Source organism: Callorhinus ursinus, unplaced genomic scaffold (genome assembly GCF_003265705.2).
Source record: "Callorhinus ursinus isolate GAN/ISIS: 27379988/994484 unplaced genomic scaffold, GSC_fseal_2.0 scaffold22, whole genome shotgun sequence".
Taxonomy (NCBI): Eukaryota; Metazoa; Chordata; class Mammalia; order Carnivora; family Otariidae; genus Callorhinus; species Callorhinus ursinus.
In genome coordinates this window covers 27,135,095-27,148,146 of record NW_027397084.1, presented here as the reverse complement: position 1 = coordinate 27,148,146, position 13,052 = coordinate 27,135,095, and the positions used below count along the sequence as shown (strand labels likewise).

Here is a 13,052-nt window from a genome sequence, read left to right as displayed (position 1 = left end):
CTTTACTCTAATGCATTAAGTTATAACACATCTTTTATCAGTTAGAATTTTATTTCATAATTAATGAAAGAGCTATTTTTTAAGGATTTTATTTATTTATTTGAGAAAGAGAAAAAGGATACAGAGGGAGAGGGAGAAGGAGAAGCAGACTCCCCGCTGAGCAGAGAGCCCAACGCAGGGCTCCATCCCAGGACCCTGGGATCATGACATGAGTTGAAGGCAGATGCTTAACTGACTGAGCCACCCAGGCAAACCTGAAAGAGCTATTTCAAAGACCATATTAAATGACACCATAAAGATATAATCAACCAAATCCAAAATGTACAAAATTCTATTACAAAAATAAACCTGTTTATGTAACAACTACAAAAAAAAAGCAGCATAAAGGATGAACTATTATAGATTAAAAGAAAATTGAGACATGTTAACCAAATGCAACATGTGGGTCTTGTTTGAAATCTGATACCAACAAACCAACTGTAAAAATTAATTTTTCAGGTAACTGGGGAAAACTGAATATGGACAGGGCATTAGCTTTTATTGAAAAATTATTATTAATACTACTGAGCAAAATAGAGCTATGATAGTTACATTTTTAAAATTCATTATATATTAAGGATACGCAATAACGAATTTAAAAATGACATATCTGGCATTTGACTTTGAATATTCCACCCAAAAAATATATAGGAGCAGTGATAGATAAAAATGATAGGAAGTTGACAACTTTGCAAGCTAGATAATAGATACATTTGGGTCCATTATATTATTCTCTTTACTGGAAATGCTTTGAATTTTCTGTAAAATGTTCTTAAAACTTCCTAGATTTATCCAGATCTAACTTTCATTATATGTTAAAAACAAATGAAATGTGTTGAATTTTTTTTTAATTTTATTTCTTTATTTTACAGAGAAAGAGACAGAGAGAGAGTGAACACAAGCAGGGGGAGTGGGAGAGGGAGAAGAAGGCTTCCCACTGATCAGGGAGCCCGATATGGGACTCGATCCCAGGACCCTGGGATCATGACCTGAGCCGAAGGCAGATGCTTAACAACTGAGCCACCCAGGCGCCCCTGTTAAATTGTTTTTAAAATAGCTCCACATTCAAAGTCAAATACTTCTGAATCACTTTTTAAAAATAAACTGCTTTAGAATAGTTTTAGATTAATAGAAAAGTTGCAAAGATAGTAGAGCTTCAATATATGCCACACCCAGTGTTTCCTCTATTATTTCCTCCATTATTAATATATTATTAGCATGGTATATTTGTTGCAATGAATGAGCTAATATTGATAAATTAATGACTAATGTCCATAGTTTATTCAAATTTCCTTAGTATTTACCTAATGTCCCTTTTATGTTCCAGAATATAATCCAATACACCACATTACATTTAATTGTCATTTTCTCCTGAGGCTCCCATAGGGTGTAGTAATTTCTCAAACTTTCCTTGTTTTTGATGGCATTGACAATTTGAAGTACTGGTCAGTTATTTTTTAGAATGTTCCTCTACTAGATTTGTCTTATGTTTATCTCATGATTATACTGGGATTATGGGTTCTGTAGAAGAGTACCATAACATCATATTAAGGGAATGTACTATCAAGACGACTTATCACTATTGATGTTAACCTTGAACACCTAGCTAAAATCATGTTTGTCTGGTCTCTCCACTGTAAAATTACTCTTTCCATACTACATACTTTGGAAGAAAGTCACTATGCATACCCCATACTTGCACAACCCTCCTTGAAGGTGCAGTATCTATATACATTATTTAAAATTCTTATGCAGGGGATATGTGTCTCTTCCTCCCCATTCATTTATTTATCCAAGTATTTAATTGTATCAATGTGGACTCATGGATATTTATTTTATACTTTGGATTACAATCCAATTCTAGTCTTATTTTGTTACTTAAATTGTTCTAGTTTGGGCCATTGGAAAATCTTTAGTCAGCTCTGGATACCTCTTTGACATACCCCCATTATTGTGAGTCTTTTTTTTTTTTTTTTAGCACTTTCTTTTTTTTCTGGCACTGCAAGATTCATCAGGCTCATCTTATATATTTTTCCTGGCCTAGATGAATCATTTTTTAACCCAGGGCCATCTATATCCATGTTTTTCCACACACATTTGTTTTCTGCCTTATCAAGAACATCAGAGAAGAAGCCATTTATTATAAACATGTTCCTCTGTTGTCTCAAAGTTTTTTTCCAAGATGCTGACACCCATTCTGAAGAGTGCTTTTAGCAAAATGTCAAAACATAAACAGAAGTTTTTATACAACTATGAACAAGTTTTCTCATGTGCTTTCAATGACAACTATTTCACAACATCTGCCAGATGGCACATAGTAAGATCTTTTAGTGCAGTTTTGCTCATGACAAATTCTGTCCATTTTTGTTTGTATAGAAATTTGTGCTTTCACTTTTGAAGACATTTTTACTGCATATAAAACTCTAGATTGGCAGTTATTTTTTTCCTCTGGTGTCTGAGTCCTCTGCCTAGTACAAGTGGGTGTGTTGTCTCATAAAAGAACTATAATTATTGATAGAAATTAGTTTCATCCCTCCCCACCTACTTTCCAGCACTTTAAAGATTTTTAAAACCTAGTGACTTCTGGCTTCCAAAATTTCAATTAATAAGTCAGCCACCTATCTGAAAGTCCCTGCTTTTAAGATGTGTCTTATTTGCAATTAAAATTTTCTCTGGTTTTCAACTGTTTTGTCTAGTTGATATCTTGTGTCAAATGTAGAAAACTCTCAATCAATATGTCATTAAATGTTAATTATGCCCCATTCTCTCAATTTTGTCTCCTACTCAAATTATACCTATGCTAGATATTTAAACTCTCACACTATTCTTTGTTTTCCTTTCTTTAGTCTAAAACCTTGCATCTGGTTCCTTCCTTCTAACCTATCTTCCAGATCATATATTCTCTTTTCAATTGTGTCTAATTTGCAGGTAATTCACCCATTCAGTTATTTTTTTCTTATTATTCTATTTTTTAGTTCTAAAATTTTAATTTGGTATTTCTTAATTGTTTTCACTTCTCTTCCAAATTTTTAGTCATGTTTTTAATTCCTTGGACATATTAATCATAGCTATTTTTCAAATCTGTGTTTGATAATAGCATTATCTAAATTCCCTGTTGTTCACTCAATTTTTATTATTGTCCCTTGAGTTGGATTACTCCTTGTTTTTCATCTGTCTAGTTATTTTTCTTGAGTGTCAGACATTCTGTCTGAAAATTTTAGAGGTAATTTTAGGCTGTGAATTATGTCATTTCTACCTGAGAGAATTTACTTTGTTTTGGCAGGCAGCTGGACTAGGAAAAGTTGGAATTTCAGATTATCTTAATCAAATTAGATATTGAGATGATTTAAACTGGACTTAAATCCCTTGAGATGGCATTTTGATGGCTTACTTTCACTCTTAGAGGGAAGCCATTTGAGAACCCAACTAAAAGCTTTTTTGCTTAGGTTTTTTTTTTTTTTTTCTTCTCTCTCTCAGTGCCTTTTTTCATCAGATTCCAAATCCCAGTTTCACCACTCCAGCCTTAGAAATCTGTTAGAAGACTTTCTGAGCTTCTTATTTTCTCAGCCACCACTTTTAGAATCAGCATATTTCTGCGGTACTTGGGTAGCTCAATCGGTTAAGCAACCAACTCTTGGTTTTGGCTCAGGTCATGATCTCAGGGTCATGAGATTGAGCCTGGTGTTGAGCTCCATGCTTGGCAGAGAGTCTGCTTGAGATTCTCTCTCTCTCCCTCTGTCCCTCCCCCACTCACTATCTCTCTCTCTCTCTCTCTAAAATAAAGTAATAAGATTTAAAAAAAAAAAATCAGCATATTTCTCTGAATAAAAGCAGCCCCAAATTCTGGGCTCACATTTCTATAGTGTTCTCTCCTGGGTATCAGCCCAATATTTCCTTACTGCTTTGGTAGCTTTCTATTTTCTCAAACAAATTTTTCTACCTCATCTAGTTGTTCTAAGTGGGATAATTGGTCCAAATTACCTATTCTATGATGGCCAAAAGCAGAATTTTTTACATTTACTTTTCTACGGTCAAGTCATACTACTTGTACATCAATGAATAATATTATAAATAAATGATAATATCAAAATATTATATTATTAAAATCACTTATTACTTTAGAGAATCAATCTATAGATAAAACATAGTGACTAAATAAACAGGGAAAAATAGATCTGTAAATTTTAAATCACAGCAAGTGCTAAATAGGAGTTGACAGGTAGGGGGAAAAAATAAAGATGATTATAACACCGAAAACCTCTTCTTATTACACAGTTTGTAGTAAAAAAAAACACTGGTTTATAAAGTTGAGTTTTATGCATATTATTTAATGTTCAAAAGTAAACAACACAAGATTTTTAAATAATTGAAGAATTGAAACTAAGTACAAATAAAACAATGATACAATGAAGGGAGAACTATCAGTGTAAAGAAGCAAAATGTTGCAACTTTTCTAGCAGAATTCTATAATTATTGATTAAAATATGTCAATCTAGAAATAAAGGCATAAATGTTTTATTTGATTATGGAAATGATCACTAGAAAGCTAAATATGTAAAAAATTAAAAGCTTATATTTCAATAGTGGGACGTAGAGATGGGGTAGAGATATCACTACTTGGTTTCATTTGATACCACTACTTGGTTTTGTTTATAGTTTTATAATAAATTTTTTATATGAGGGGATTATTAATTGATTTTACAGAGCACATCAAATAAAATGGGAGTCCATCATAAAATAGGAGAAAATGTTAAGATAAATATAAATATATATTTTAACATAACTTCTCTTGACCAAAAAAAATGCTTTTCTATAAAAGAGTTAATTTATTCATCTTGTGAAAGTATATCTTATTACTAGGCTAAAAAAATTAAGTATATATTATCAAACTAAAAAAAATCTAACTATAATGCAATTGACACCTTTGGTGAGTAAACTAACTCTCTAAAGAAAATAAAATAGGCGATAAAATTTTCAGGTCATGAGGAAGCCAATTAAAAGCTGAAATCACTCAATAGTGTCTGAGTAAAATTAATACAAGTCACAAAGGTGAATTGTTTTCTTCTTTATTTATTTATTTATTTATTTGAGAGAGAGAGCACATGAGAGGGGGGAGGGTCAGAGGAAGAAGCAGACTCCCCACTGAGCAGGGAGCCCGATGCAGGACTCGATCCAGGGACCCCAGGATCATGACCTGAGCTGAAGGCAGTCACTTAACCAACTGAGCCACCCAGGCGCCCTGAATTGTTTTCTTCTTAAACATGATCTTTGTGGGCACATTCTGAGTGGAGCACTGGGTGTTATGCACAAACAATGAATCATGGAACACTACATCAAAAACTAATGATGTAATGTATGGTGATTAACATAACAATAAAAAATTAAAGAGAAAAAAACATGATCTTTGTGGTAATTATTTTTGAGGTTTATTGTTCACATGTTAATGGAAAAATATAAATGCTGCATATTTACTCAAAGCACTTATTTAACAGAGAGAGATAGGGAGAGCAGGAACACAAGCAGGGGGAGTGGCAGGCAGAGGGAGAAGCAGGCTTCCTGCTGAGTGGAGATCCCGATGCAGGGCTCTATCCCAGGACCCTGGGATCATGACCTGAGCTGAAGGCAGACGCTGAAGGACTGAGCCACCCAGGCGCCCCTTTATTCAAAGCACTTAGATACTTACTCAAACTACTTGGAGGTTTCCCCAGTCAAGAAAAATAATGAATATGTTTTCAAAAACAAGAACATTTTTTCAATGACTCCACACTTTTGATTCAATGGGCTTCCTTCCATGGGCATATATAAGATCTTCCTGGAGACTTAACAAAGCAAGTCCCTACAGAACTTTTTATCCTTTGGCAGATCACAGCCTGTAATACACAGAACACCAATAGTTGGAGAGAAGGGCATGTTGTATAACCTCCATGAAACAGACACTAATCTGAGGGCAACAGATTTATATGTTAGGACCATGAGTTCACTTTTTAAACTTATTTTCATTGTATATCAGTTTATTTTAAGTAAATATTCTATCTGAATCCTATCTGAAATGGTTTCCAAAATATGTGTTTTCCTTATTTGTTTTACACATTGACTAGCGATGGCTAATAAAATCAATTGTGGACAGGTACTTCTGGCATAGAGTTGTGGATTAAAGAATTTCCATACCTAGCTGTTATTTTCGGCTGAATATTTATTACCTGCATATACCATTTATGTGTGGGCTCATATATGTATATTCTTCACGTATTTTCTTATCAGTTATCCACAGATGCTTTTAAGAATAATTCTTTTTTAAGTTGTCCAACTCTTCCAAAAGTATTTGTGTTGTTGATAGGCTGACAGGCATTATTAATGCCCAGAATAGCTCCAGAGACTTGAAATGCTTTATCATTGAGGTCTCCTCTGTTTTATCTTTCCACTCTCAGAATTTATGCCAGAAAGACTACGTCTGGTGCAGTCATAGCATACCTGTTTGGCCATAGCGGAAGATTTTCCCCATAGGCTCTACTATTCAGAACAAGTTCTATATTTATAAAGATTCTGGTTGGTTATAATACCAACAAGGATAAGGTTCAAATCCAGGTTATAACACCAACAGGAAAAAGGTTCAAATCCAGGCAACGCAGTTAGTTTTCCTGAGATCTGTCTATAGCCAGCAAGCAGCCTGTAACCCTGGCCAACTTGTTGACCATAAATGGGGTCTTGGCAAAAGATGTGGCCGAATCATTATAAATTCATTCCCACCGTCAGCAAAATCTCAGAACACATGCCTCAGAGATGGTGGGCCAGTGTCACTTTCACATACAAAATAGAATACATTTAAAGTCACTCTTGCTTACAAAAAGCTGGACCTATAGAGCCCAGAATTCAGTTTTCATACCACATTAATCAGTTAGTGCTAACCACCATTCAAGGATAGTAGCTAGCTGGGAGAACAAATTCTATGGACTTCAATAATGTCACTAAAAATTGGCTTGCAGAATTAAGCAACTGAAAACTTTTAATGTCTCAACCTTTGTCATATTACCTCCTTCATATTTTCATTCTAAAAGTTTAATGATAAAATAGACAAGTTTATGATTTTTCTAAAAATATTCTATTTATTTAAATAAATACCAAAATTTGGGAGGTGAATTTTAAAAATTGATAAACTATTATTACTAGCTTCTCTGAAATTTCCTCCTTTCTGAAATATAATAATTTTCTTACTTTAATAGGGCCTATACTTTTATGCATATTTTTCTAATGCTAAATTTAGCAGCTACAGTACCTTTTAAAATTAGTTTGAACTAAGATAAAATGCCTTAGCACTTTAAGTAGTTCAAATCCAAATTAATGGAAATGATTGTCAATTAAATGAGTGACTTCCTTTCCCACAAACTAAGAAAAAATGTTCTAATTTTCCAGAATTCTGCCACATTTGAACAAAATGTTTTAGTTTTTATATGGTTTTCAAAACAATTCACTGTTTTACCAATAGTAATGTCAGCATATTATATAAAGTATATTATAAAAATGTTACATACAGATCAAAAAAATAAGAAAAGGACATATTTATTGGATAGATGATAAACAAAGCTATTTTTAATTAGGAAGCCTCTGGTAAAAGTTTCATTAACAAAATAATGATGGGGCACCTGGGTTACGCGTCTGCCTTCAGCTCAGGTCATGATCCCAGGGTCCTAGGATGGAGCCCCACATCAGGCTCCCTGCTCCACGGGGAGCCTGCTTCTCCCTCTCCCTCTGCCTGCCGCACCCCCTGCTTGTGTGCTCTCTATGTCAAATAAATAAAAATCTTAAAAAAATAAAAAATAGGACGGTCTCCAGCAGCTGCGGGCCCTGCGCCGGCTCCTGCGCGCCACTCGTGTGCTATGGGTCCGGCCCGGGGAAGGACCGAAGGGGACCTACCGTGTCCCCACGGTGGCTGCAAGAGAATCTAAGCATGGATGGCAGCCGGAGAGTCAGAGCAACCTCTGTCCTTCCCAGATACGGTCCACCATGGCTACTTAAAGGACACTTGAGCACCAAAAGTAATGCTTTTTGCACTGACTCCTCCTCTCTCAGACTACGTACTCTCCACCTGGTCAAGAATCACATGGCTGTTCACTATAATAAAATCCTTTCAGCCAAAGAGGCAGTAGACTGCTCGGTTCCATTAAGCATGAGTGCCAGCATCAAACATGCACACAAACAATGAAGAGAGAAACTCAAAAAGGAATTAGCACGATGTGAAAGGGATTTGAAATTAAATAAAACAGCAATGCAGGCCAATTCTAAAAATAATTCCAAGTCACTATTTAACACTCTACAAAAGCCCTCGGGAGAACCACAAGATGAAGATGTGTTAATTGGAGAAGTGAATGGATTTCCATCCTTTACAAGGTCACCAAGGTCACCAGTAACTTCTTCAGAGAGACTACACCTAAATCTACCTAAATCTGATAAAGTCCTCACAAATGGTACCGAGAAGAACTCCAGTTCCTCCGTGTTCAAGGTGGATTACACTGCTTCTGGGCCCAGGAGAGCGTGCTCTGCAACTTCATACGGCAGAGGGCCCAAGAGCACATTCCCAAATACCCATCAGTTTCAGTTAGTTATTTCAAAAGCACCCAGTGGGGACCTTTTGGATAAACATTCTGAACTCTTTTCCAACAGACATTTGTCATTCACTCCACGCACTTTAAAAACAGAAGCAAAGTCTTTCCTGTCACATTATCGATACTATACGCCTGCCAAAAGAAAAAAGGATTTTACAGACCAGCGGATAGAAGCTGAAACCCAGACTGAATTAAGCAGTTTTAAATCTGATTTTGAGACAGTTGACACCAAGAACTCCACAGATTCAGAAGAGAACACAGAGCAGGCATCTAATTGTATGATATATGATATCAAAGGAAAAATAACTCCTTTACCCTTACAAGGGCATGTCTTACTGTGGGATGAGATTAAAGATGGCACACTTCAGTGTTCCTCACCAAGGGCAATATGTCAGTATTCCCTGCAGCTTCCTCCAGAGAGAAAACATTCTGATGAAGAAGAACTGTTATATCTGAGTTTCATTGAAGACGTAACAGATGAAATTTTGAAACGGTTTATTTTCAAACAGGTTTTTAGAACGCCTATTTGAGCAACACATAAAACAAAATAAAGATCATTTGGAGGAGGAAAAAATGCGCCATCTGCTGCATGTCCTGAAGGTGGACTTAGGCTGCACATCCAGAGAAAACTCAGTAAAGCTAGATGATACTGATATGCTGAATTTACTTGATTTTGAACAGGCTGAGAATTCAGAAGAAAATGAAAATAAAAGTAAACATGATACCACAATTCAGCAGGAACGTCAAGAATACCAAAAAGCTTTGGATATGTTATTGTCTGTACCAAAGGATGAGAATGAGAGCCTCTCTTCACCAAATGAATTTTTCCTACCCATCTATAAATCAAAGTACTCAGAAGGGGTTATAATTCAACAAGTGAATGATGAAACAAATCTTGGACCTTCAGTTTGGGATGACAAAAATCCGAATGTCTCCGACAGCTTAACGGACCAAGAGACCTCTGTGAATGTCATTGAAGGGGATAGTGACACCGAAAAGGCAGAAACTTCAAATGAATTATGTTGTCTTAGCACAGAACTCTCCCCAGCTCTTCAGCTTCACAGTGTCCAAGGTGACAACAGTCATGACATGGCAGGACCGACTCTTAAAATCATGGAAATGAGCATTGAGGACTGACCTTTGGATGTTTGATCTTCATTAATAAATATCCCAAATGGCCAGTAATTCAATATTCCTTTTCCTCTGTTTTATTCTTTCATATATTAAGACTCTGTATTTGCTTTCTATGCTCTATAATAAACTACCTTAAATTAGCAAAAAAATAAATAAAAATAAAATAAAAAATAAGGAGAAATATCTAAATTAAAAATAATGAAGTTTTTATCAAATTAGATCAAAGGACAATATGAAAGAATAAAGTAGACATTCAGTCACATGCATAAATTCAACTTAACATTCAGTAAATATACTTGCTGAATTTCAAGAAAAGTCACACAGTAACTGATGTTTTTCTTCTTTCATCATTCAACATTAATTCAAACCATTTCAGAATTATTTTGTATATGCAGTTGAAGGAATTTAATAGCAAGTTAACACAGCTATATGACAGAATTTTTAAAGAGATAAAACATTAGTTTTCTGTGTGAGAAACTACACAAGCAAGTAAAAAAAACAAAAAACAAAAAGGAGAGTTCCAAGGCACACTAATAATCTGAGAACTCTTAACCATGAGAAGTTTGGTTAGCAGTCAGTAGCTACATTTTAGGCTGATAGTATAGTTCTCTAGGTATATGTCATTACTGCTCATACAATACATGGATGTAAAATTAAAATTCAAGAATTTCTGAGACCATAGTTCTGAGAAATATTACAAAGAAAAATAAAAGACTGCATTCCAACTATTCAAAAACAAGAGCCCAAAGGAATTGAGAGTTTTTAGGAGAGACTACTTAATAATAGGTGAAGAAATCTGGAGTTTAGCAGAAGTTTGCCATGAACCAGCTCATACATACCTACAAAGTGACATTATAGCATCATTTGTGTGCTAAATGACACAAAGGTATTTCCTTCTTGGAAACAGACACTCCTTCAATCCATATGCCAAAAATTTAAGATGGTTGAAATTTTTTAAATTACAAAATATTAGACTAAGAGTAAGAAACCAAAAAAGCTGATTCCCAGATCTGATAAATTGTATGAAATCAAATATTTGATAAGTCACTGAAATTAAAAGTTGCAAAAGTTTAAGGAAATTTAAAAAGATTGGTATATTCAGAAAAAAAATTGGGGATTTGTGCAACTGGCAAGTAGCGTATCGTGGAATAATATGTAATCATAAAACCATGCTTTCAAAGGACACTGAAAGATAAGTCTCATGATGAAATGCTAATTTTAAAATCAAAATATATAACTATATTTTTGTGATCCCAATTTTAATATAACAGTAAAAATGTGTTACTCTTTTTGACTTTGCAATATCTACCCACTATTTGGGAAATGTTTTGCCTTTTAAGTCTTGGTGGAGGCAAGAGTGACCTCCAAAATTTAGGAGCCAATACTATTTTTTCCACATTCCTCTGAAATTAAGGCATAGACATATAAATTTTCTGGTGCAACTATAACAGACTTTGGTTCAAGAGCTACTGTCCCAAGATATAAGAGACAAAGTATTCTACCTGGCAGTGCAAGAAGAGTTCCTCCAAAGAACGAGTTCTAGGTTTGGGCTATTTGCTCTGGCTGCTTAGTAAATCTAACACTCACAAATTTCCAGCAATTCTCTAGGCTCCCAAGTGTTTGCTTAATGCGTTCCTTTCCTGCTTAATTAAACCAGAATCAGCCTTTATTGTTTATAACTAAGGACTCTGACTCAGACTAATACTTATCAAAAAGTTAAGTGTGAGTTATCTGAAAGGTTTATGAATTGTTTTTCCTTTCTTCTTTATACTCATTTATTACTCATGTAAATATATGTTATTTTTAATCAGAGAAAGGAATATTATTTTTTTAAACCAGAGCTTTCTTCAGTGTATAGTTAGTTAATTAATTAGAATGTGGTTTATGGAGCTAGTGGTGTGGTGGAGCTGACTGGTACCAGACCACAAGAGCCTATTGTGCAAATCTCTTCCCAACACCACTTTCAATGCTATCACATTAGCACCTTGAAATGAGCCACAGCAAGAGTATTTATACGAAGGAAATTAGCATAGCATTTTTCTCCCTAGAGAGCCTTTTTTTTTTTAAATCCAAGCCTTCCCTTAGCCCCAGAGCCTGTTGTTAAACATTTATCAGCACCCTGTTGTAGGTAGCCTAAGTTAAATTCATTAAATTCTATATTCTATCATCAAATTCCTTAAAATTTATTCTGCTCTTCTTTGCCAGAAATTTTTTGCTATAGTAAACTTAGTGGCTCTCATCATCATCAAGTTTTAGGGAATCACTTAGGATGTTTTGGCTATGAATACTCCTGATCAAAATGGCTTAATCCTTAACTACACAAAGCATGGCCCATAAACAACAGCACTGGGATCATCTGAACATTTGTTATAAATGCAGACGCTCAGGCCCTACCTCAGAACTTCCGAATTCAAATCTTTATTTTAGAAAAATGTCCAGGAAATTCATATTCACACTGAAATTTGAGAAATAGTAATTTAAACAATTGTGAACATTGCCAGAAGTCTGGAGGAAGTCAATATTATTTTTCCAGCTGTATGAGATATAACTGACATATAACATTGTGTAAGTTTAAGATGTATAATGTGATGATTTTATATATATATATAGTGAAATTATATATATGTGTGTATTATATATAGTGAATGATTTTATACATATATATATATAGTGAAATGATTACCGCAGTAGGGTTAGTTAACACATCATTACCACACATAATTATTTCTTCTTGTGTGAGAACATTTAAGATAGCCTCTCTTAACCACGTTCAATATATAATACCATGCTGTATGTTAAATCCTCAGAATTTATTCCTTTTATAACTGGAAGTGTGTACTCCTTAATATCTTCTTACCTCCCCCACCCTTCAGTCCCTAGCAACCACTATTCTACTCTCTGTTTCTATGAGTTCAGCTTTTCTAGATTCCACATGTAATTAAGATTATCTAGTATATTTCTTTCTCTGTCTCACTTATTTCACTTAGTATAATGCTCTCAAGATTCACCCATGTATCACAAATGGCAGAGTTACCTTATTTTTTATGGCTGAATAACATTCCGTCATATAAATATGGACATTTTCACTCATTGATGAGCACTCAGGTTGTCTCCATACATTTCCTACTCTGAGTAATGCAGCAATAAACATGGGGGAGAGGGGCGGTGCAGACATCCCTCAGAGACAGTGACTTCATTGCCTCCATATATATACCAAGAAGTGGGATCACTGGATTATATGGTAGTTTTTATTTTTTAATTTCTGAAGAATATCCGTAC

General features: G+C 34.7%; 1 pseudogene; it reads left to right on the top strand.

The window, feature by feature from the left end:
- Positions 1 to 7,922: 7,922 nt before the first annotated feature.
- Positions 7,923 to 9,829, top strand: LOC112837962 (spermatogenesis-associated protein 7-like; annotated as a pseudogene).
- Positions 9,830 to 13,052: the final 3,223 nt, after the last annotated feature.